This window comes from Rattus norvegicus, chromosome 7 (assembly GCF_036323735.1).
Source record: "Rattus norvegicus strain BN/NHsdMcwi chromosome 7, GRCr8, whole genome shotgun sequence".
Taxonomy (NCBI): domain Eukaryota; kingdom Metazoa; phylum Chordata; class Mammalia; order Rodentia; family Muridae; genus Rattus; species Rattus norvegicus.
The window spans coordinates 38,437,244-38,464,158 of NC_086025.1; the positions used below are offsets into that span (position 1 = coordinate 38,437,244).

At 37.2% G+C, this 26,915-nt stretch overlaps 1 long non-coding RNA gene across 1 annotated transcript; it reads right to left on the bottom strand.

Moving 5' to 3' along the window:
• Positions 1-2,399: 2,399 nt before the first annotated feature.
• LOC120093573 (uncharacterized) lies at positions 2,400-20,477 on the bottom strand. Its single transcript, XR_005486905.2, has 2 exons — positions 20,296-20,477; positions 2,400-2,583 (listed from the first exon to the last, which is right to left on the bottom strand). It is a non-coding gene; the product is annotated as an uncharacterized LOC120093573 (long non-coding RNA).
• Positions 20,478-26,915: the final 6,438 nt, after the last annotated feature.

Sequence of the window (26,915 nt, forward strand, 5' to 3'; positions counted from 1 at the left end):
TTCATAGCTATTTCTGTTAAATAAAAACTCAAATGGATATTTAACTTAACATTTTATATTTTAGGCATGGCTTTTTAAACTAAAGCATTATTTCTTTAAAACTTCAATTTCACATAAAATTTATGTATTTTTCCTTAAATTTCTGTACCAACCATATCAGCCCCATAACTAAATTTTTTTACCATGTGAATAGACAACATTTTAAATATATGTGATGGTGGTAAGAAGACTGATGATCTGACTTCTTTCTGTTAATCTACAAGGTATTTTCTGAAATAACCCAATGGGGTGTACATTATTCATATCGCTGAATTTGGGAAAACCATTTTCATTACTGTGATTAGTTCATTTACCTGAACAAGCATCCAAGCACGTCTTCTTTCTCCCAAAAAAATACCCATGCCTCCACTATTAATTCTTTATAACTGCGTTGGCCATCTGTTGGTCCAATACTGCTGCTGTCTTCTCCAGGGTCCCAGTGTGTCCGTGCGCAGTGGCCCTGGGGAGAGAGGCCAGCTGGTGCTCCCCCTGCAAAGGTGATCTTTTTTCTCTGATAGTTTAAAAGAAAAATTCTAAAGACTACAGGCCCCGAGAAGGTGGCTAATTGCGATTTTTTTTTTTTTTTTGTTTTCTTTCACAGTATACATTAGAAACAAAAGCAAAGCTTGCTCGCTTGCTGGAACACAGGAGCATGCGCACTGAATGGGAACTAGCAACCCTGGAGGATGTTAGACTTGCTCCCTCTCCAAGACAGCAGCAGCCTGCACTAGGTGCCCTGTGTGCAGTTGCCTCTCCTCACCCTCCCAGCCCCAGTCAAGGACCCAGGCACTGCAGGCAGGGAGGACCACACCCCACAGCAGGCGCTGGTTTCCCTCAGCAATTGGCTGTTCTGTGGCATATCAGCTCCTCTCCCTTTGTGGAACAATGGGCAGGAGCTTGGGTCTCGCTCTTTGGTCCTCACCTGTTCCCACACTCTAGATTCCAAACCCTGGTTTTGAGATGCTTAGGGCAGAAGTTAGGGCCTTTGCACAGACAGCAGAATGGGGCTAGGCAAGGCACCCTCAACTCTCCTAGAGTTCTCACTACAAAGGGTGGAAGTCATGTAGGTGTGGCCTAGCTTGCGGCATCCCATCCTCAGTCCATGGAATGGTGAGGGGAAAGGGTAGATGCCTTAGACTTTTAGCTATAACCTACAACCCAGTTAGGCTGCGTGTGCCAATGCTTGGAGAGGGCGTGGCCATCAAGGGTCAGAGACCTCAGAAAGGAAGGAGGTGGGGCTGAAGTTCTGCCATTGCCTCTCCCAGCCCCACTCCTGTCCATACTCCAGTGCTTGTAGCATTTCAGTAGGGGTGGCCTCTTGGGCAGGGCCTGGCCTAGTCTGGGTCTTGCCTTTCCACTGCCCAGAGAGCCCTGTTTTCCTCCCCACCCATACTCTTGCCCATGCCTCCTCAAGTGATCTCTGTGTGAACAATGTAGGGAGTTCTCCAGACCTAGACAGGAGAGGGCAAGGCCAGATGCAATGGCCCCTCTGGAGGGGTTGTTAGCTCTCAGGCCAAGAACCTTATTACCTGGTGCAAAAACTGTAAAAGTGTACAGACTCTCCACAGATTTTTATTTTAATTGCAAGTCTGTCGACTTTCGTAAATGTTCTTGGTGTTTGACTGTAATGGAACGATGTCACCCAAGGAATGTGCGAGGGCTGGCCAGGACACTGCTCTCATGGTTCATATAGCTTAGAGAACGGTGCTGAGCTAAGTGAAGAGCTTTGAGGTTTAGGTGTCTGTCTTTTTCCTCCCTGGGGCATTAATTCGTTGGCTTTCAAGCACACTGTTGGGGTAGGAGGTTGATGGGGGCATATGCACCAATTGGACTAGTAAAGCATCCTCCACCCCACAGTGTTGGAGCTGAGCTCTGCCTACACCAAGGGCTGGAGTTGCCAGGGCCCTGCTATGGAAAGACACTGGCCACTGACACCGAGGCTCTGCTGGAGAGAGCAGCCCCTCTCTTGTCCTTTTTATTCAAATTGTATGTTAGGGTGAAGGAATCTGCCAAAATTACTTTGAGCGAAGACCTCTGACTGCCCAGGAATGGTGTGGAGAGCAGAGTCAGAGCTCCACTTACACCCCTGTACCTACCCGAGGGAGGGACGCTATTTTCTCATACCCGTATATCTGGGAGCCAGACTGTCCCGGGAACCAGCCCATTTTTGTTATATACTCAGCCACACGGCTACTCATTTACCCGGCTCCTTCTTGTCTAAGTACTTGAAAAGAATGCAAAGGTCAGAGTCAGCCAGAGCCCCTCCCTCCAACCTAGACTTCTAACCATGTAATAACATACAGAGAAGCTGTTGGTATTCGAAAATTCCATGTGGCGGTGCAATTTCTGTACATCTCCAATTAGGAATATTAAAGATTTATTTAGCCAAAAAAAGATTCACAAGTAGAAAGTAGTATGTCTTCCCTGTGTTCTAGGACTGAATCAAGCTGTTATCAGGTGAGTCTGAATGGAGATCCTCCTCAGATTGCAGGCTCTGGTGCTGGATTTCTCCTTCAAACTCAGCTTCAGTTCACGCCATTTTCGCTAGAGATTAGCCAAACAAGAGTCAGTAGAAGAAGAAATAAAACCACAGCTGTTAGCATGTTTTCTACCCTGACTCCAAATACCTATTCATATTTATGTGGTCAAAACCACAATGTGTTGTAGGGCATTAAATCAGTAACTGTTTCAGAATTGTGAATATAGTTAATCCACTTTTCTTCCTTGGTCAGTAGATGATGACCCTTCGACAAAGGAAATGTATTCATCTGCTTCTGATATCATCAAACTCTGCCTCTATGGATACATTAACATAGTGTTCAGCATGCTGATATCGACATTGTGGTTATAGAATGGGTATAGTATAAAGCCAATTATATTTCATATTTGAAAAAAAACTGACATAGGTAACAATAAAGCCTTTCATCACCAGAAGTTCTGAGGCAAATGTTCCTTTACATACTGTGCAATAAAAATTTATTCATCGCACCCTGCTTTCTCTTTCTGTAGATGTTCTGCTCTGTGGCTTTTTCCATTTGTCTCTTTGGCATTTTCTATTTCTTTCCTGCACATACTAAGTGAAAAATTCCAAATATTTCAGACATCTCAGACAGATTGTCAACAGACTGGCAGATAAACAATTCTTAACCTTTTGTGATTTTTCTTTTTATGTCTATTACATTGTAATATCTTTCAACAGTTTTTAATATATTCTATGATGATTCAATATAAAATATAAGTCTCAATACTTTCATTAATTAAAAAATGGAGAACATTACTTCCAATATTTTGTAAAACCATGTGTGTCACCCTTCAAATGTTTACTTAGAGGATATCAAAGGACAACATACATACGTCAGAATTCATAAGAAATATTTTCTTTTTTAAACTTTTGGACTTCTATCTTTAATTGACTCTGTATTTCTATGGTGATTATTGTAACGATCATTTGGTCTTATTTCAAAGATGCAGATTAAGTTTTTTCAATTTTAACTCATTTAAAAGAATGAGCATTTTTAAAAAGCAAGTTCAATTTCTAGTCCATCATGACATAACTTCTATAGACTCTTTGTATGAGTTCTGTATTGCTGCATGTTTAGGTAAATCATTATAATATTTTTATGAATACTTCATGTTTGATTATAAGGTCCATTAAAATTATGTACTTATATAAGGAAATACAATGTAAATTTTTCAAAAGAACATTTTTACTTTTAAAAAGACAAATATTTTTTTATAATAAAAACTTAACTATTATGAGGTAAAGCTCAAACATAGAAACCTCTTACAATGTGAAGAGTTGTAACAGGCTCAGCTGCTTACTAATTGAAATGTAATGTACTTATTTATGAAAACTCTTTTACCTCTGACCGGTATTTCTAACTCAATTGGTCCTAATATATATTCACAAATAAAAGGACCTCAGGGTCATTTAAACTTCCAAAGAGCATGACACAACAGTGTTGCAAAGCGGATTTACCCAGGTTCACTACAGAGAGTTTCCTTTTTGGCACTCTTTGAAACAAAAACAACTTAAATAGGCAACGTTGCATATTTGCTAACAATTCCATACCCATTTACATTTTAGTAATTACCTGGCTACCAATGTTAATTTGTTTTTAATATTCTGCCACTTGGGTACAAAATAATCCGTAGACCTTTTTCTTTGTAGGAATATTCATTGAGAATAACTTTATCTACCACCTTGATTCAATTTTTTTCAGCAAAATATTGACTTCTTTGTTAAAGAAAAATAAAATAAAGTTGGCTGCAAAGCATTCTGATTTCTGAATTGCTTTGAGGCTCTACTCTTTTAACCTTACAAGAACAGGAGCAATAGCTACTGGGAAATAGACCATCAAAGCTGATTATAATTTCCAGAATCAACAGACCACATAGTGCTCAATTATTGTCCTGTTTGCCTGTTACATAAATATAGTTACTTGACCCCTTTACTGTATGAGTCCTTACAACCTGAGCTACACACAATGCCCATTCTGTTTATTGGCTCTTATGTTTTCTATTCAGTCAACATGAAAAGCTGACAGGATGCCCTTCTAACAAATACAGCAATTTGTATGATTTCACAATTATTGGCTGGAACCATTAGCTGATTATGAAGCCTCCAGAAAAAGAAGATGAACTCATATAATTTGCTCATCCTAGATTGATATCACAAAACACCAGAGATGAGAGGTTAAAACACAGAAACTTATTTTCTGACATTTTATGGAAACAAATTCGAGGTCTAGGAGCCACGATGAGATGACTACCTTCTGATGAGACTCATTTTTGGCTTCCACATTCTTCCCTCACTGTCCTCGGATAGCAGTTAGAACATCCTTATTTCGTACTCTGTGTTCAAGGGAACTAGTTGTATCATGAGCTGGAGTCTAATTGGTATTATAATGGTTTTGGAGATGTCACCGTCGTTTCAAGTGGCATATCAGATCAGAAACAAGGGTTCTTTTCAGTTTTTAATTGTTTCTAAATTCTGTGTGTGCTGCTGCTTAATGAGGCAAGAAAACCATGTCATGTTTCCTAGACCTGGGGTCACAGATGGTTGTACTGTTCCACGTGGAGTCCTGAAAACCAATCCAGGGCCTTTTGTAAATATGATTTTCCTGACTGGTTTGTTTGTTTGTTTTGATCTTTATTTGTTTGCTTGTTTGTTTTTCAACTTCAGAGGAACTGAAGTTTGTTACAGCAAATTGGGCTATCAGTGATTTTGGAGACCTTTCCTTGATTCATTCTTGATGTAGCAGGATCCAACCCACAGTCAACCCTAGGCTGGTGGTCCTTGGTTTTACTGAAACGAAGGTTGAGCAAGCCAATAAAGTAATATTCTTCTACACCCTTTACTGCAGTTCATGCCTCTGAAGTTCTGTTCCTTCTCTCACTTTCCATCACAATGATCAATATACAGTCTATAAGATGAAATGAAATTTTTCTTCTCCAAGTTACTTTAATCATGATATTTATCAAAGCAATGGAGTGTAGACTAGGGCAAGCAACTAGTGTGGATAAGCTAGCTCTCTAGCGCCAATCTCAAAGGTTTATCTTATATTGTCCAACTGAAACGACATCATGATGACCAACAATATCAGCAAAATTATGGATTGTGAGGCTGACCTGATGTACCTGTACTGTTTCCTTTCATCATTTCCCGATACTGGTCAGTTCAAAACACACACTCTCTTCATTGAGAAAGTCTAATATGTTAGTCTAATATGTATTCCTGGTGTAAATAAATAAAATAATGAATTAATAAAAAGGGGATCCAGCCCATATGCAGCCACCAAACCCAATCACTATTGCTGATGCCAAGAAGTGCTTGCTGACAGGAGCCCTAGATGAGTGTCTCCTGAGAGGCTCTGCCAGAGCCTTACTGATACATATGAAGATGCTTGCAGCTAAACATTGGTCTGAACAAAAGGACCACAACGGAGGAGTTAGAGAAAAGACTGAAGGAGCTGAAAGGGTTTGCAACCCCATAAGAGGAACAAAAATATCAACCAATCAGACCCCACCAGAGTTCCCAGGGTCTAAACCACCAACCAAAGAGTACACATGGAGGGAATCATGGCTCTAGCTGCATATGTAGCAGAGGAGGCATTGTCTGGCATCAATAGGAAGAAAATCCCTTGGTCTTGTGAAGGCTCATTTCCCCAATGTAGAGGAATGCCAAGGTGTTGAGGTGGGAGTGGGTAGGTGGGAGTGGGAGCATCCTCATAGAAGCAGGGGGAGGAGGGAGGGAAAATGGGAGAGGTGGGAAAGAGGATAACATTGAAAATGCAATTCCATAAAATATCCAAGAAAATTATAAAAAAGAGGTATCATAATATAAATCCTCATATCAGAGATTATAATATAATTGCAATATTCCTCTGTTGTTGGGAGCGATGCCCTTGAAGCCCTCCAATATTGATGTTAATATTATGGTTAGAGTTAAGTAGGACTGGGTTCATGGAAAATCCCCAGCCAGCTGCAGAAGACTAATACAAATCTGGTGGTCAAGATGAATAATGATATGACAAAGTTGTGACCTTGCTGAGAAATATATCTGACATCATGATGCCCAATGTGATGACCTGTAACCTTTCTGAAAAGCCAACATCCTGTGGAGATGAACTGACCACAGGAGTACTGTGTCCTTGGCCTGTGTATATGTTTCACACTTCCCCCCTCCCTCTGTTATCCCTGTTATGGTCTAAATTCAGCCTTGAGAAAAAAATAAAATTGTCGCCATGATCAGACTCTTGTCTTGGTGTCCTTCTTTGCGTCTCTTGTCCCCCATTCTCTTTCAGGTACCCTCTGCACCCTCGTTGACATTCTATTCCCCCTTGTTCCTGCATAATGAAATATATCTTACTAAGTCTGCACAATGTTACTTATGTGTAAGGTTTCTTGCAGGACTGACCATTTGATACTAGATAGCCAATTGATATGATCTCCCCTGGATCATGAATTTACTAAACATAGAACAATCCCTAATAATAGATCTATAAACATTCATTCTTATACTCATAGGCAAATATACTCTTCTTTCCTCATCAAGGAAACATCTGTTTGAATTAGATGGAGAGAGCTACAGAAAATTACAAATGATTGTAATTCAGGGTTGTGGATCCCAGTGCCAGTGACCATATCTATTAACGGTCTTTAAACAAAAGCCTTCTGGAAATCTTCTCCTTTAGAAACTTTTTCATGCACACATATATAAATGGTCTTTAAACAGAGTTACCCTTTGGGAAATAATAATAATAAATAATAATAAATAATAATAAATGGGAAATAGTACCACAACTCAGCACATTATGCCACCAAATAAAGTCCCCAGTACTATCTATCAGTAATATATTTTTGGGTTGTATTCAGTTGGAACTCATAGACTTCTGTTGATCTTTACAGAATATCATCTGTGCTATTGGTTACTTTCAAGGACCTCCGAGTAAGTGTCTATTGGTGAAGATATCACGTACTTGAGTCTTAAATTGGAGAAATCCAAGTGCTACAATGCTGGAAGTTTTGTTACTATTGTCTACTGTTCATGTCGTTATTGTCCAGTATTCATCACACTAAAAGGCATTCTACATATTATGGGGAGGAAACAGTAATCGTCAGCCTTAGCCAGTTCTTTGAGCTAAAATAATAAAGTCACGTTTTAATTCTCAAAAATAATTTGCAACAGAAATTGATGGGTAACTGACCATCCACAATGAGAACTGAAATCACTGAAGGGAAATATTTGGATTGTGATTATTTTGCAAGGTAATAGAATCTTACCCTCTCAAACCCAGAAAGCAAATTGGATCAGCTTTCTAAACCTTTCACTCCTGTGAAACTAGCTAAGGACTCTCTTGTAAAGCCAGAGGGATTTGTAGAGTTTGTAAAACTACATAATTCTACATCACAGGTACCCATGGAGAGAAAGTCTAGTTATCCAAATATCTAATTTCAGGGAACAGTTTGCCTGAGTCAACTGAAATGCCACACTCTTGTGTGCACCCTCATAGATACTGCTATTTCTAGTCATAGGCTGTCAATCAGGCTTGGATTAAACTGAATGCTGAGGGAAGGAAGCTGGATAGCTTCCAGTTGGCATGTAATACTGGAATAAGACAGTAGAAAAGTTATAGACCTGGAATGTTTGGCCCATTCTCCTCCATAGTCATATTCTGAGCACTCGAGCTTTTCAGATATCTGGCTAAATAATAATAAATAGTCTCAAGTGCCCTAAAACCATCAGTGCTTCAGAATAATTTCCTGCTGAGGAAAAATGGCTAATATCAGGCTGTGGACAAGTTAAATTCTTTCTGGTATCTGTATGATTTCATACCATCAAGGGCAAAATATAGCGCATAGCTGAAAAATTCTGAAGGCCAGAACGTGAACTTTTACTTTATTTTTTTTATTGGATTTTTTTAAATTTACATTTCAAATGTTATTTCCTGTCCTGGTTTCCCAGACATAAGCCCCCTATCCCATCCCTCTCCTCCTTCTGCTACAAGGGTGTTCCTCTCCTCAACCACCCCCTTCCCACCCTCTGATATTCTCCTACACTATGGGTCCCAGCCTTGGCAGGACCAAAGGCTTCTCCTCCCAATGGTGCCCAACAAGCCATCCTTTGCTACATAAGCAGCTGGAGCTATGGGTCAGTCCGACCAAAGTGCATATGCTTCACTCCTTCTTAAAAGGGGGAACAAAAATATTCATAGGAGGGGATATGGAGGCAAAGTTTGGAGCAGAGACTGAAGGAATGGCCATTTAGCACTTTTATTTTGAAACCTTCAAAGCTGTTGGAATGAATAAAATACTTTCAAATAACTATGAACTACTAACTCAATCAACACATGGGTATTGTTCACATCTGTCACCTGCATACAGGTTGGAGACCCTTCAGAAGACAGATGGACAGCAATTAGTCATATAACTGTTTTACATGTTCACAGAACTATTTTGTTTTCCTAAGAAGATTCCAGCACATGCTGTTCAATTGGCCCACACTATTCTTTTCCTCCCGTGTGGCTGGGTCCTTTTGTGACTTTTACTTACAACATCTTCAAGAAGCCATCCTTACCCAGGTTATTTGAAATGGTCTCCTGTTTATTTTATCCATATATCATCACTTGGCTTCTAAAATTTTAATGTTTATAGGAAACAAATATTTAATAAAATAGTTTCCTTCTGCATTTTCCTTTCTAATGTATTAACTTCTTAACAAAGGAATAATTGTTATGAATTTCTCCCTTCCTATTAAAGCCTAATACCTAGTACATATCATGGGTTTGCCTCTCTATGGAAGCCTAACAGTGAATATATGCCATGTGTTTACTAACAAATAATAGATATGGGTTGAATCCAAGTTAATGAATCAATAAAATAATACATCAAGAATTACATTTCAGCCATGAATCAAATTTCGTTTTATCTTTTGCCATGTGTATCTCAAATTATATTATTTAACTTGTCCCACATTACAGCTTTATCTTATCCATAAAATAAGAATAATATTCACAAGGATAATTTAGTATAAATCTAACACATGACATTTTAAATTAAAAAAACATATAAATAGAGGAGACTCTTTTACCATAGACAATCAAAATATGTCATTATTAAACATGGAAACATTTTTGCATTATTATTAAATAGATAAATTTATTTAAGAAACATAATATAATAGAAACATTTCCTTAATTTTCAATTAAAAATCCTATATGGAACTCATGACTGTATGCCTGTTTTCAGCAATCCTTGTGACAAAAAAAGTTAAATGTTAAGCTTCAGTAGGCTGCGAAATCTAACATGATTAGTTCTCATTACTGTCATATTAAGTTTTTTCCTTATAATAAGGCAGATCTCTTCCAAAATGATCCTGATGGAACCAAATGACTGTCACACTGTGACTGTCCTTTACTGCCTCATTAACGTCAGGTCAACCAACAGAATGTTAAAACAAAAGTAGCACAACAGATGACAGTCTAGTGGATGACAAATATTTATACTAATTTACTAAGTTTCATGACAAAAATGCATACAACAATAAAATGTTTCAATGCACCTAACTCTAACAAACATCTAATCAGCTTAAAATTGTCAAAATAAGTAAAGTAATAAATGTTAAATAATCATAAAACAGCTTAATAATACAAAAATAACTATTCCTATTGGTAAGTTACATTCTTACTATCACTATTTATAGGCATGAAGGAGATGAAGACTAGACCATAACCTTGAGTTTCTCATAAATATTTTCTGAAGGACAGTTTCCACTAAAACAATGTCTGAATTAAGATTTAATGGGCATGCAGAATTTGTGATTTTGTAACTCATGGGCTTGAGAAGTATTTGATAAGTCCGATGAAATCAATTTATAACATGCCTATTTATTTAATATAATGCAAATATTATTTTACAATAGACAAAACTTTACATTATTTTCATATTCTGTATAAGAAGTATAAATAAATGTTTTTCATTTCAATATTTTCTAGGAAATTCTGGAGAAATTTTCAATAAAATTATGCCAAATATGTGAAAATATACACTGTACTGAGAAATGAAAATTGTCTTAATTTACATTTCTTCTAGTAGATATACAGGAAAGCTCTTAACAAAATGTTATCAGCCAGCAACAGGTATTTTTGTAATAACAAATTAATATGCATATATTGGAATAATTCTCAAATATTAACTATTTTTAATTTATGTTGTGTTTTTCTAATATTCATTAGCAGAGCAGAAATCCAGAGGCAAGGAATGTGTACACAAACCACGGAGGGGCACTTTAATGGCTTGCTTTAGTTCTTACCCTCACTGTGTAGCAGGAAATACATCTCTGCCTTTGAGGATAAGCTATTACATGTCACTGTGAATGAAATAATCCCTTTTCTCCCTAACTTGCTTTTGGTCATGGTATTTTATAACAGCAATAACAACCCTAAGGCAGTCAAGTTGGTAACAGGAAAGTGGTGTATTGCTTTGACAGACCTGTCTATGTTTAAGGCAGAATTGTTGAAGTATTTTGGAACTTTGTAACTTTGGACTACACAAGTCATTGAGTGTTGAGAGCTTAGTGGGAGGTTCAATAGGAGCTTGGGAGATAAAAATGTTGAGAGCAGTGCAAATGATGAAGGTCTGGCTTGTGAAGTTTCATTGTAGAAGTTTAGACTCAATCACAGCCATTTGCTTTTTTGAGTTGAGAATCTGTTGTTCTTGTTTTCTAGGACTGGTGTTCAGCTTGATAGACAAGAGACTGGAACAAATAAAATAAAACCTTCAGGTCACTTAATCTTTGACAAAGGAACTAAAATGATCCAGTGGGAAAAAGACAACATTTTCAACAAATGGTGTTGGTTCAACTGGAGGTCAACATTTAGAAGAACATAGTGGGAGGTTCTGTAGCAGCTTGGAAGATAAAAATGTTGAGACCAGTGCAAATGATAGAGGTCTAGATTGTGAAGTTTCAGTATAGAAGCAAATCCATCCATTCTTATCACCTTGCACAAAGTTCAAGTTCAAGTGGACCAAGGACCTCCATACATAACCAGATACACTGAAAATAATAAAAGAGAAGATGGGTAAAACCTTTGAACACTTAGGCATCGGGGAAAATTTCCTGAACAGAAAACATTAATGACTTAAGCTCTAAGAGAAAGAATGGATAAATGGGACCTCATAAAATTGCAAAGATTCTGCAAGGCAAAGGACACTGTCAATAGGACAAAATCACAACCAACAAATTAGGAAAAGATCTTTACCAATCCCACAGAGGGCTAATAGCCAATATATAGAAAACTCAAGAAGTTAGACTCCAGAGAACCTAATAATTCTATTAAAAATGGGATGCAGAGCTAAACAAAAGATTATCAACTAAGGAATATCTAATGGCTAAATATAATATCTAAAGCACCTAAAGAAATGTTCTACATCCTTAGTCGTAGGGAAATGTAAATCAAGACAACCCTGAGATTCCACCTCACACCAGTCAGAATGGCTAAGACCAAACCTCAGGTGACAGCAGATGCTGGCCAGGATGAGGAGAAAGAGGAACACTCCTCCACTCTTGGTGGGAGTACAAGCTGGTACTGATTCAATCACTCTGGAAATCAGTCTGGTGGCTCCTCAGAAAATTGGACATTCCACTACTTGAGGATACAGCTATACCACTCCTGGGAATATATACCCAAAAGATGCTCCAACATACAACAAGGACACATGTTCCACTATGTTCATAGCAGCTTTATTTCTAATAGCCAAAGAACCCTAATGTCCCTCAACAAGTGAATGGATACAAAATTGTGGTATATTTATACAATGGAGTATTACTCAGCCATTAAAAACAATGATTTCATAAAATTCTTAGGCAAATGGATGGAGCTAGTAAATATCATCCTGAATGAGGTAGCCTAATCTCATAGAACACACATGGTATGCACTCACTGAAAAATGGATATTAGCCCAAAAGCTAATGAAGCAAGGAACCCCATCACTTTGGACATGTCAGTGCCATGGGATAACCACCACCACCATTAGCAACGGCAGTGATGGAGCAAAGCATGCCAGATCCTAAAAGACTAAGTTTGTGTAGAGGGTAGAACTAGAGAAGTGACCCAAGCCCTTTGTAAGAGTGAAAAGGAAGGTAAATGGATTCCAAATAAATAGACAATAAAATATTTATGCTTTTGAAGTTGAATTTGGCTTGGTACATAGTGTGACTATGCCTTGCTTCTTCCTCCTTGAAGATTATATATATAATTAAGATTATATATATAATTATATATAATATAATATATATATATATTATATATATATATATATATATATGATTTGATAGGGGCCCACAGATGAGAGTCTTTCAATTATAAAAGACTTTGGATTTTTAAATGAAACTAGCTAATTTAAATAGCCTGAAATTTTAGGTTTTTAGATTCTTTAGGATTGGGACTTTTAAAATTTAAAGTATTTTATATTCCTATATTCCTGTTTGTGTGAGATCTTGAGGAGGAATATGATAGAGAAATTTGCATCATAATAGTGATGTTTTTGTGTGCCAAGGTGACAAGGGGTTCATTTTCCTGGCTATCTTTATGTCAATTTGATATATATGTCAGAGTCACTGGAGAGAAGGAAAGATCAACTGGGAAATGTCTCCTTAATAAAGGGTACTGGCCAGGCTGTAGAGCATTTTCTTAACTAGTGATTGATGGAAGAAGGCACAGTTCATTACAAGTGGTATCATCCCTGGGCTGCTGGGATACTAGCAAAGCAGGCCATGAAAGCCACTGAAGTCATCCAGCAAGCAACATCCCATGGTCTCTGCATTAGCCCCTGTCTTCAGGTTTCTGCTTTGTTTGAGTTTCTATCTTGAAATCATTTATGATGAACAATAATCTTAAATATAAACCAAATAAATCCTTCCTTCCCCAAGGTTTTATTGGTCATGATGTATAATCACAGCTATAGAAACCTTAACAAAGACAGTGATCAAAATGTATATTTATTTTATTTATTACTTGTTAAAAATTTTACCACCCTGATTTTTTTACAGAATCTATTATAAAGTCAAATGAAGGTACAATTTCTTATGCTTATACCAAAGTTTGTAAAAGGTAAACTTAAAAAGTAAACTGAAATTTGACTTAGAAAATTGAAGAAAAATATATTTCAATTTAACACCCTAGTGTTAAAATATCAGTATAAATGAATTTTTGGAAAGATATAATTTTTGTATTTAGTTATTACTTCTACGTAACATTATTTTGTCTTACCATACATGCTTCTTAGTATAATATTATTTAGGTATGTGTTCCAGGGTGTTTAGCCATTGCAAAAGTAAGAAAAACACAAAAATAGTTTTATGACTCAGTGTGATAAATTCAAGGTCTCTGTATTGACATTTGAAGAATCTTTATTCAAAGACCTGTTTTCCAAAACTGGTATTTTTATTTTATATGAATAGGAATTAGATAGATAGATAGATAGATAGATAGATAGATAGATGATAGATAAATGTGTATATATATATACATATATATACCAATATGTAAATGTATGAATATACATGTACTTATATGCAAGCAAAAACTCATGTATGTCTTAAAATTATCACACTAAAATTGTTTATTTTATCAGTTTTATTTTCAAGTGTGTGTGTGTGTGTGTGTGTGTGTGTGTGTGTGTGTGTGTGTGTTACGGGGGTGTTGATAACTATGCACATAAATGTGCAGGTGCCATCAGAGGCCAGAAAAAGGCGTTAGCACCCTTAAAGCTAGATTTCAGGTCCTATGAATTTTCTCCATCATAAAGACACCAGCCACTTAAGAGTAGAGTCTGTCCTAATGACCTCATCTTAACTATTTGCTTCCATAAACTCATTTTTATCTTAAGCTACATTCTGTGCCACTATGAGTTAAAACCTTACCACATAGGTTTTACAGAGAGAGAATACAGTTCATTACTTGACACAATTATTACTATATCTTCAAAATGTCAGTCCCCTTGAGAATTCTAAATTGGTTCCTCTCCTAACATTATTATAGATCTACAAGTTGCCTGTATGCACTTTGGCTTCAGAAGGGAAATTTCTAATTAAAAAGGTTTTAAAATGATAGAGCGGGAGAGAAGGGAATAGGGGGAGGACAGAGTTGGAGCAACACAAAGAGAAGAGAGTGAAACATAAAAGGATAGAATGTGTAAACAATGTATATCAGACACAAAAGAATAATGTTTTGAAACTTTGGAAATTTTTCTTTTATCACTATGCATTCTTTACAATGCTTTCAACAGGCTTTAGCTTTTGTCAGAGGCATGCCTTTGGACACCGGGCTTGCAAGTACTGGGTTTCTTTTCCTTCTTGAAAGACTAATTTCAAATGCTGACTCTTTCCAATTAAGGAGCCACATCCAAAATCTCTATGATACTGGATTCTGATGAGATGTTTCACTGTTCATTCACATAGACGTTACACTTCTGAGTGCAGATTATGTATCTCCTCATCTGTATCAGTAAGGCTCTGGCAGAGCCTTTCTGGAGACATCTATACAAAGCTCCTGTCAGCAAGCACTGTTTTTCCTTTACAATAGAGTCTGAGTTTGGTGACTATATGGGATAGATCCCCAGGTGGGGTAGTGTCTGGATGTTCTTTTCTTCAGTCTCTACTCTACTCTTAGTCCCTGTATTTCCTCCTGTAAGTATTTTGTTCCCCTTATAAGAAGGACTGAAATGCCCACAATTTGGTCTTCCTTCTTCTTGAGCTACATATGGTCTATGAATTGTATCTTTGATATTCCAAGCTTTTGGGCTAATATCCACTTATCAGTGAGTGCATACCATGTGTTTTCTTTTGTGACTGAGTTACTGTCTTAATTAGGGTCTTATTGCTGTGAACAGACACCATGACCAATGTAAGTTTTATAAAGGACAGCATTTAATTGGGGCTAGCTTACAGGTTCAGAGGTTCAGTTCAATATCATCAAGATGGGAGCATGGCAGCATTGCAGAATCTATGGAGACCTGGTGGAGGAGGAGCTAAGTTCTAGATCTTCACCCAAAGAAAGCCAGAAACAGACTGAGCATTCTCAGGCATCTAAGAGGAGGGTCTCCAAGCCTACCCCAACAGTGACACACTTCTCCCAACAAGGCCACACCTTCTAATAGTGCCACTCCCTGGGCCAAGTATATGCAAACATCACAGTTACCTCACTCAAGGTGATGTTTTCTAGTTTCATCCATTTCTCTAAGAATTTCATGAAGGCATTGTTTTTAATATCTGAGTAGTATTACACTGTATACATGTACCATATTTTCTGTATCCATTCCTCTGTTGAAGGACATCTGAGTTCTTTCCAGCTTCTGGCTATTATAAATAAGTCTACTATGAACACAGTATAGCATGTCTCCTTGTTCTATGTTGGAGCATCTTTTGGGTATATGCCCAGAAGTGGTATAGCTGGGATACTATTTTCTAGGTGGACCTTTATTAACTGCAATATATATATATATATATATATATATATATATATATATAAAACATGTTTGCAAATATGAGTATAAATTCTATGATACAGATGAAAGAATTTAGGGAAAGTTACTTTAACACCTCCAGTAGTCTATAGACTACTTTTAATTTAATCAAAACAGGTATTTTCCATCATTATACACAAATCATTGAATTATTTTGTCTTAAGTACAATTTTTATAAAAATAAGTTAGTTGGAATGGATATTTTGAAATACCTTAATATAAATTATGAAAAATAATAAAATATTTTTTAAAAATTATATGAACTTGTTAACTGATTCTTCCATATCTGATCTAGATATTTGTATGATATTTGCAAAGTAGCAGCTTTATGAAATCTATGTTACATATTATAAGATCAGAAAATGGTAACTTGCTTTTGAGTCATCAGTCATGAAAATAAAGCTATAAAAATCCAAATTTCACCCTGAGTGAGCTAACCCAATCACAGAAAGACATACATGGTATGCACTCATTGATAAGTGGCTATTAGCCCAAATGCTTGAATTACCCTAGATCCCTAGAACAAACGAAACTCAAGACGGATGATCAAAATGTGAATGCTTCACTCCTTCTTTAAATGAGGAAAAAGAATACCCTTGGCAGGGAAGGGAGAGGCAAAGATTAAAACAGAGACTGAAGGAACACCCATTCAGAGCCTGCCCCACATGTGGCCCATACATATACAGCCACCCAATTAGACAAGATGGATGAAGCAAAGAAGTGCAGACCGACAGGAGCCGGATTCAGATCGCTCCTGAGAGACACAGCCAGAATACAGCAAATACAGAGGCGAATGCCAGCAGCAAACCACTGAACTGAGAATAGGTCCCCTGTTGAAGGAATCAGAGAAAGAACTGGAAGAGCTTGAAGGGGCTCGAGACCCCAAAAGTACAACAATGCCAAGCAACCAGAGCTTCCAGGGACTAAGCCACTACCTAAAGACTATACATGGACTGACCCTGGACTCTGACCCCATATGTAGCAATGAATATCCTAGTAAGAGCACCAGTGGAAGGGGAAGCCCTGGGTCCTGCTAAGACTGAACCCCCAGTGAACTAGTCTATGGGGGGAGGGCGGCAATGGGGGGAGGGTTGGGAGGGGAACACCCATAAGGAAGGGGAGGGGGGAGGGGGATGTTTGCCCGGAAACCGGGAAAGGGAATAACATTCGAAATGTATATAAGAAATACTCAAGTTAATAAAAAAAAATCCAAATTTCACAATTATGCTATACTTTTCAACAATCACAATGAACTATAATTCTAGGGTAATATTTGCACTTGCCCTGAACCTTGAGAATTACTGTATTTTCTCAGTCTAATAGTAAACTATAATGTTGACAGAACAATACATACTACCATAGTCCTATCACCCTTCCAGTATGCATGTCCATCTGCACCCATGACTGATCAATATGCCTGTATATATGTCCCACATGTCCAAACCATTCACCCTTCTCCCAGAATGTCTGCCTTAAACAGGGAAACAGGAGGTCTGCTCTAACCCAGGTCACACAGCTCCACCTGCCTCTGAAGATGTCTGCTCCAATCTGAGACAATTAGTCCAGTTAACACCAGAGATTTTAAAAAATGGCAAAATTTAAGGACAAGAACATAAGCAACATAAACCAACATAATTTGGCAATATCAGAACTCAGTTTTCCTACCACAAGCCTGGGATACACTAACACACCTGAAGGGCAAGACTCTGATTCAAAGTAGCATCTCATGGAGATGGTAGTACATGTAAGGAGGATATAGATAATTCCCTTAAAGGATTACAGGTAAATAGAGGCAAATAGGTAGAAGCACTTAGAGGGGAAACAAAAAATCCCTTAAGGAAATACGGTAAGCAAACTGGTGGAAATACTAAATGCAACAGTTCAAGAATTACAAATGGAAATAGAAACAATAAAGAAATAACAAACAGAAGCAACAGTGGAAATGGAAAACCTAGGAAAGAGAACAGACATTCCGGAGGCAAACATCACCAACAGAATACAAGAGATGGAAGAGAGAATCTCAGCTCTAGAAGATACCATAGAAGATATTGATACCTTGGTCAAAGAAAATACAAAGTGTAAAAAGTTGCTAACCTAAGTCATCAAGGAAATTTGGGACACAATAAAAAGGTCAAACCTAAGAATAAGAGAAATACAAGAAGGTAAAAATTCCCAGTTCAAAGGGCCAGAAAATATGATCAACAAAATAATAGAAGAAAGCCTTTCTTAATTAAGAGAAAGTGAGGGCCATAAATGTACAAGAAGCCTACAGAACATCAAATAGATTAGAGCAGAAAAGAAAATTCTCCTGCCACATAAAAATCAAAATTGTAAATGTTCAGAAAAAAGAAAGAATATTAAAATCTTTAGGGGAAAAGGTCTAGTAACAAATAAAGTTAGACCTAGTAGAACTCCACAGACCCTAAAAGCTAGAACGTCCTGTACAGATGTCATTCAGACACCAAGAGACCATAGATACCAGTAGAGACTACTATACGCAGCAAAACTCTCAATCACTATAGATGGAGAAAGCAAGATATTTGATGATAAACCCAAATTTAAACAATATTTTTCTACTAATCCAAGCCTACTGATGATACTAGAAAGGAAACTCCAACACAAGGACAGTAATTACATGCAAGAAATTAATCACCTTACAACACTCTCTCCAAAAGAGAAACACACACACACACACACACACACACACACACACACACACACACACACACACTACTACCTCCAAGAACATAATAACAAAAACTAAAAATCATTGGTCATTAATATCTCTCAACATTAATGGATTCAATTCTCCAATAATAAGACATAGGCTAACAGACAAGAAGATACATAAACAGGATCCACCATTCTGCTGCATCAAGAAACAAAAACCAAGCAATAAAATGAGACATTACCTCAAAATAAAGGTTGGAAAGAAAGTTTCCAAGAAAATAGGCTCAAGAAAAAAGCTGGGGTAGACATTATAATATCCAACAAAATACACTTTCAACCAAAAGTAACCAAAAAAGATGTGGAAGGATACTTCATACTCAAAAAAGAATAAATGGAGTCTCAATTCTGAACATTTATGATCTAAATGAAAGGGCTCTCATATTCATAAAAAATAAAACTGAATTAAAGTTCAAAACACACATGAATAGGGAGAGACTTTGACATCCCACTCTCACCAATGGACAGGTTACTGCAACAGAGACTAAGCAGAATCATGGTGAAATTAACAAAAGTGACAAACCAAAAGCAATTTAACAAATATCTATAGAATATTTCACACTAAAGCAAAGAATGTATCTTCTTCTGAGCACCTTCTAAAACCTTCTCGAAAATTGGCCATATAGTCAGACATAAAACAAACCCCAGCAGAATCAAAAAGATTACAAAAATCCTATGCATTCAATCAAATCACCAAGGACTAAGGTTGGACTTCAACGATAACCAAAAAACCCACATAATCATGGAAACTGAGCAAATCTGTTCAAGGAAAATTTGGACAGAGAAGAAACAAAGAAAAAAATTAAAGACTTTCTGGAATCCAATGAAAATGAAAGCACAGCATACACAAACATATGGGACACAATGAAAGCAGTGTTAAGAGGACTATTCATATCACTAGATGCCTTCATAAAGAAATTGGAGAGATCCTATAGTAGCACCTTATCAGCACAGGTGAAAGGTAGAACAAAAGGCAGAAAAAACATCCAAGAGGAGTAGACAGCAGGAAATAGTCAAACTCAGGGATAAAATCAGCAGTTAGAAAGAAAATAATATAAAGAATCAACAAAACCAAGAGCTTGTTCATTAAGAAAAATCAACAAGATAAATAAACCCTTAGCCAAACTAACTTAAAGGCACAGAGACAGCATTCAAATTAACAAAATCTAAAATGAAAAAGGAGACATAACAATAGTAAGTAAGAAAACTCAGAGATCCATGTTGACAAGCACGTTTTGCCATCCGCAATAGTGTTTGGGTTTGGGTGTTTGTATATGGGATGGATCTCCAGGTGCGGCCGTCTCTGGATGGCCTATCCTTCAGTCTGTGCTCCACACTTTGTCTCAATAGTTCTTGCCTTGAGTAATCTGTTCCCCCTTCTGAGATGGAGTGAAGCAGCCACACACTTTGGTCTTCCTTCTTCTTGAACTTCATGTGGCCTGTGACTTGTATCTCGGGTATTCCGAGCTTTTGGCGAATAATCAATCATCAGTGAATGCATACCTTGACAAAGACAGAGGCAGATGCTCATAGCCAAATTGAACTGAGCACAGGGTCCCCAATGGAGGAGTTAAAGAAAGGAGTAAAGGAGCTGAAGGGGTTTGCAATCCCATAGGAAGAACAACAATATCAACCAACCAGACAACCCAGAGCTCTCATGGACTAAACCACCAACCAGAGTACACGTGGTGGGAACCATGGCAACAACTGCTTATGTAACAGAGGATGTCCTTGTTGGACATCAATGGGAGGAGAATCCTTGGTCCTGTGAAGGATTGATGCCCAGCATAGAGTTATGCCTGGGCCACGAGGTGGGTGTGGGTAGGAGGATGGAGAAACACGCTCACAGAAGAGTGGGGGGGATGATGGGATAGGGGGTTTCCGAAGGAGAAACTGGGAAAGGAGATCACATTTGAAATGTAAATAGATAAAATATCCAATTAAAAAAAGGAAAACTCAAAGACCATCAGCTATTACTACAAAAGCCTATGCTCTACAAAATGGGAAATATAGATAAACTGGATGGTTTTCTAAACAGATACTATGTAATAAAGTTAAATCAATATCAAGTAAACCATAGAAATAGTCATTTTAAAATGTCCCAAGCAAAAGAGCTCAGGGAAAGATGGTTTTATTGCAGAAGACTACTAGACATTCAAAGAAGAGCTAATATCAATGCTCCTCGAACTATGTATGCCATGAAATAGAAAGAGAAGCAATAATCCCTAACATTCTATGAAGCCATGGTTACTCTTATGTGTAAACCACACAAAAACTCAACAAAAAAGTACTTCAGACCTACTTTGCTTACGAATATTGACTCAGAAATACTCGATAGAATTCTCAGATACCTAATCTACAAACACATCCAAGCTATTGTTTACCACGATCAAGTAAGCTTTAACCCAGGTATGCAGGGATGGTTCAATATCCTAAGTTCTATCAACACAATCCATTATATAAACAATCTCAATGAAAGAAATCACATGATCATCTCATTAGATGATAAAAAGGGCTTTTACAAAATATATCACACATTCATTTAAAAGTCTTAGAGAGATCAGGAATTCATGGCACATATATAAACATAATAAAAACAACATACAGCAGGCCAATAGTCAACATCAAATTAAATGGAGAGAAACTTAAAGCAATCCCACTAAAATCAGGGACAAGACAAGGTTGCCCACTCTCTCCCTACTATTCAATATGGTACTTGAAGTTCTCCCGAGAGCAATAAGACACCAACACAGCATCCAATATGGTATGAAATTGAAAGAAAGGTATAAAATTATCACTATTTGTGAGTGATGTAAACAACACAGTTGTCCCTCAACCAAAGAATGGATACAGAAAATATGGTTCACTTACACAATGGAATATTATTCACTTATTAAAAATGAGGACATCATGTATTTTTCCAGCAAATGTATAGAACTAAAAAATATCCTGAAAGAGTTAAGCCAGACCCAAAAGGACATGCATGATATGTACTCACTGAAAAGTGGATATTAGCCAAAAGAGACAGAATACCCAGAATACACCCCACAGATCTTGATATATTAAACAAGAAGGAAGGCCCAAGTGGGGATGCTTCTATCCCATTTGGAAGGGGGAACAAAATAATCAAGGGAGGCAGATGAAGGAGGCACTTTGTAGTGGAGGGGAGGCAGAAGAGAAAGAACTGCAGGATCAGGTATGTGGGGAGACAGGAGAGAATCCTGTTGGGCCATGAGAATTAAGGGAAATATGTAGTTGTCAGGGTTGGGGGTGGAGTGGAGGATGGAGGCAACCTCTAGAAAGAAAGTCCCAGAGACGTAGGCTCCAAGAACCACAATGTAGGTGACCTTAGCTGAAATGCCCAAGAATAGGGAGGTGGAACCTGAAGAAACCACCTTGGGTAGACAGTGCAACCTTCAAAATTTTTGACCTAGAATTATTGCTGTCTAAAAGAACTACAGGGACAAAAATGGAGCAAAGACTGGAATGCCTGACTAGTGACTGGGCCAACTTAGGATATATCCCATGGACTGGTACTAAACCCTGATACTATTACTGATGATAGGTTGTGCTTGTAGACAAGGAGCCCAGGATGGCTGTGCATTGAAGGGCTCTATCAGGGTGAGACAAATGCAGATACTTACATCCAACCATTGGACTGAGGTCAGGACTCCTACTGAAGAGTTAGGGGAAGGACTGAAGGACCGGAAGGGTATTGCAACCCCATAGGAAGACCAAAAGTATCAACTTACCAGTCCCCTCGCCCCTATAGCTCCTAGAAACTAAACCACCTACCAAAGAGCATACACAGGATGGTCCAAGACCCCTAACACATAACAGAGGACTGCGTGGTCTGGTCTCAGGGGGAGAGGACGTGACTAAACCTGTAGAGACTTTATGTCCTAGGGAAAGGAGATACTTACCCAGGGGAACACCTTCTCAGAGGCAAAGAAGACAGGGGAGGGGTTGAAGAACTCTGGGAAGGAGGACCATGATGGGGGAACAGTTGGGATGTAAATAAATAAAATAATCAATTAAAATATATGCTTTGAACCTTAAAGACAAAAGAAAAAAGCTGAAAGAAAGAACAAAAGGAACTGTGTAACTTGGGGATATGAGGTAATTTTCTTTCTAAATAAATAACCTTTGTCTTCAGTGCTACAAAAATGGTAAAAGAAAAGTAAACTGCCAGAGCTCGCCTTTGCTAAACCAACCAACCAACCAACCCACCAACCAACCCACCAACCAACCCACCAACCAACCAACCAACCAACCAACCAACCAACAAAAAACAATGCAAAAAAAAAGAAAAGAAAAAGAAGAAAACACTTTACATTTTTAACATAACAATGCCACAGATAATCAATATCAGCTCCCATTACACAGCATAGCATAGAGCACCTCAACTCACCTGCCTCTTATTTGTTTCTTGTGCTTTGTGTCCTTTTGAACAAAAATCAAGTTATATTTTTTTTAATGAAAATCGTACTGGCTTAGGGTGTTTAAATGGAAACTGCTATCAAACCCCAAAGCATAAATTTGATCGTGGTGAACCACAGAGTGGAATGACACACTAAATGATGAATGCTTGCCATTAACCTTAGCATGCCAGTCATTGCTCATGCGCACACGCGTGCACACTTGTTCTGATTATGGCGTTTTAATTCATAAAATAAAATTGTAAAACCATTTAAAAACAATCCTGAACTTATTGTTCGGTCTTCTTGGAAGTGAAACTTTAAAATAATTATTTGATTAAAATACATGATTCGCTCTTCTGCAGGATTTCTGATTTTACTTTGGAATGTAGAAAATACAAATCAGCCACTGATTATTGATAATGTTTTCTAATTAACAAGTAAGGTACTTGCATCTCTAATTTTAAAGACAAGGTGCTTTTTCACATATTGAATTAATAAAATCATGGCTCTTAATTTGGTTTAAGAGGAGTAATTACAGCCACAAAACATTTCTTCTATTTAAAATAATCTTGGAGAACATTTACCTTTTCAGTAGGGAAATATGAGTTTTTAGATCACATTGAAAATACCATTGACATGATATTAGATATTCAATTTTCTTTATTCTTCCAAACTCTTTTAACATATGATGTAATCAAAAACAGAAAAAGGAAAAGACATAGTTAATATGATAAGTCGTCTGTATACTATAAGCTCAAATGATTTATTCTATCTTAATTGGTGATAGTTTTGAAATACAAGAACACTCAGTAGAATCTTATTTTAATGTGTAGGTGAACTTGAAATTATTTTGACTGGATATTGATAGAAAGAATAAGGACATAGACAGATGAATAAATTTTAATTACAAATTGAGAAAAAGTAAAAATTCATGTTCCCAATTTTATAAGTGACAAACAAATCAATGAATACATGGTTATTGATACATTAATCTATGTTCCTAGAAAAGCTTTTAGAAATAAATAGCGTGGGAGAGTCACATTTATTCATGCTTTACTTTTATATCACTTAAAACTGTGATTTGGCTTAGTCCCTTGGGAGTTGGTGGGTGAGGAGAGGGTCACCCTCATAGAGGCAAAGAGGATGGGGAATGGGATTGGGGGGTGTTTGGAGGGGAAACCATGAAGGAGGACATTTGAAATGTAAATAAATAAAATAACCAATAGTAAAAAAACTGATTTGTGGAAGGAAAATATTAATATAATAAAGTATAATGAAATATAATTTGATGCACATACAAATAGTTTGTTGATGCTGTAAAATCCTGCCCTCATTACATGAAAGTATATATTTTAACACATACTATATACTGTTTGCAAGTTGTATATGTAAAGTACATTATGAACATTTAAGAATGTCCATTGTAAATGCAGACATATGGGATTATTTATAACTCATTAAAATTTTTGATGTGCACAATCAGGTTTAGACATTTACAGTTTTTTTTCATTTGAGTTGTACATAATGTATATATTATAAAGCTGTAAGCACAAATATTAAGTAAAGTGAAATGATGTTTAAAACATTTGTTAAATATTGACTATTTTAGTTAATTAGAAATTTAATAATCAAGCTTGAAAAATGAGCTTGGCTGATTTTTGAAGAATTAGTGAAAGCAATTTTTGCTCAGATAGTGTGTGGATGATTTTGATGATTTTTTAACCCACTTCCTTAACTAAGTTGCAAACTAAATTTAAAGGCCTGGCAGTGAATAATTTATAAAATATTGAGTGTGGCTTGATGAATGTGGAACCAATCAGAACTGTGTGCCCACAGTTACAACTTGACAGTATTTTTCAGGAATTTTGTTCCTTCCTCATTAAAAGAACAATTTCATTGCTTTTTAAAATTATATATATGCATACACAAAATCGACACACACACACACACACACACACACATACACATTTATTTAAAATGTTTTAAATAAATAGTTTGTATAATTGTATAATTTTCCTTCCTTTTCTTCCCTCAGTCTCTTTAATTGCTCTATATCAAAACCTTCCGACAATTCCCTTTATTATTGTTGTAATATACATATGTGCATGAATATTTACAAGATATATATATAGTGATTTATCTTTTATTTGCTTGAGTGTATCTAACAAGTATTTTATCAATTGAGTCATCACAGAATCCATACACTTTTTTAATACAAAAATCAGATAATCAAAAATAAAATGCATTTAAGTTTTATCAGACACAAATACATATTGCGCGCGCGTGCGTGCGTGTGTGTGTGTGTGTGTGTGTGTTTGTAGAAATATTCAGCAGAGAAGATTTTAACTAAACCTCATTATAAAATATTTTGGTGGAGCTGAGAAAACTGATTTATGAATGAAAAATTACTTTTTTAACATAATCACTCTTATTTAGTAGATTTTCATTTTCTACGAAATGCAAATTTTTAAATCAGTTCTTTGACGTTGTATTCATATTGCTCTTTTAAATGAGTTTTCTCTCTTTCCCTGCATCATAATTGCTCACGCGTAGTATCACATTAGTAAAGCGAGAGACTGAAGCCAATGCATTAAACACAGGAGTGCTTAGTCTTCCATCGTCTTTGTCTAAAGATCTGCTGCAGATATTGACTGATCACAGGGATCACAATGGAGGAGTTGCGATGTTATGGATAGCCCTGGTACTTTTTGTACTTTGATGCTAATTCCGCTTTCCAAGGAGGGGCTGCCTGGGATGAGGAATGAATCAAGTAGTCAGGTGAACCTTCCTGTGACCCTTCCCCTAATGAATAAAAATTTCTAGGAACCAATCACTGAGCAAGGAGTAGGCGGGAGTTCCAAGTTAGAGAAGGGAAGAGGAGAGGCAGAAAAAAGAACTTGGTTTTGGATTGGGGTTAGGGGCGGGAGGCCTGAATGTAGGTAGGAGAAGCTGTCCCCCCACACACCCCCTGACCCTACCCCAGTTCAGGTGACGGATTCCACTGGGATTCGCTACCTGAGAATTTATCTTAGAATGGCTAAATTAAGACGTTAGTTGCTGCGCCCAGCGGTCATCTGCTGATAATCTGTTGACTTAGTTATCTGTTGGTTCTAAGACAAATTTGCATGGTGTTTTCCTTCACGCTGCAACTCAACTGAGTTCCAGAGCAGGGTACCCTGATGAGGCATCCCACCTTGTCATGGTAATTTAGATGTGTGGGGCTAGTGTGGCAGCAACCTGCCACGGGAACTTAGTGAGTCCAGTGGAGAGATTTTGGAAAGCTAGGTCAGAGAGTCTGCAGTGAGAACAGGCCAGGACCAACTGTGCCCTGAAACTCGGTGCTTGGAGGCCATAGAAGTGGCAATACTGAGGAAGTCAGAGAGTAGCTGGTGCTAGGATGGGACGGTGCTTTATTATTATTATTATTATTATTATTATTATTATTATTATTATTATTATTTAACTCAACAGATTGAAGAAGCTGAAGGGATTTGCAACCCCATAGGGAAAAAAAAAACAATATCAACCAACCAGATCACTCAGAGCTCCCAGGAACTAAACCCCCAACCAAAGAATACACATGGAGAGATTTATGATTCCTTCCGCATATGTAGCAGAGGACGGCCTTGTCTGGCATCAATAGGAAGAAAAGCTCTTGGTCCTATGACAGCTAGATGCTCCAGCATAGTGGAATGCTAGGGC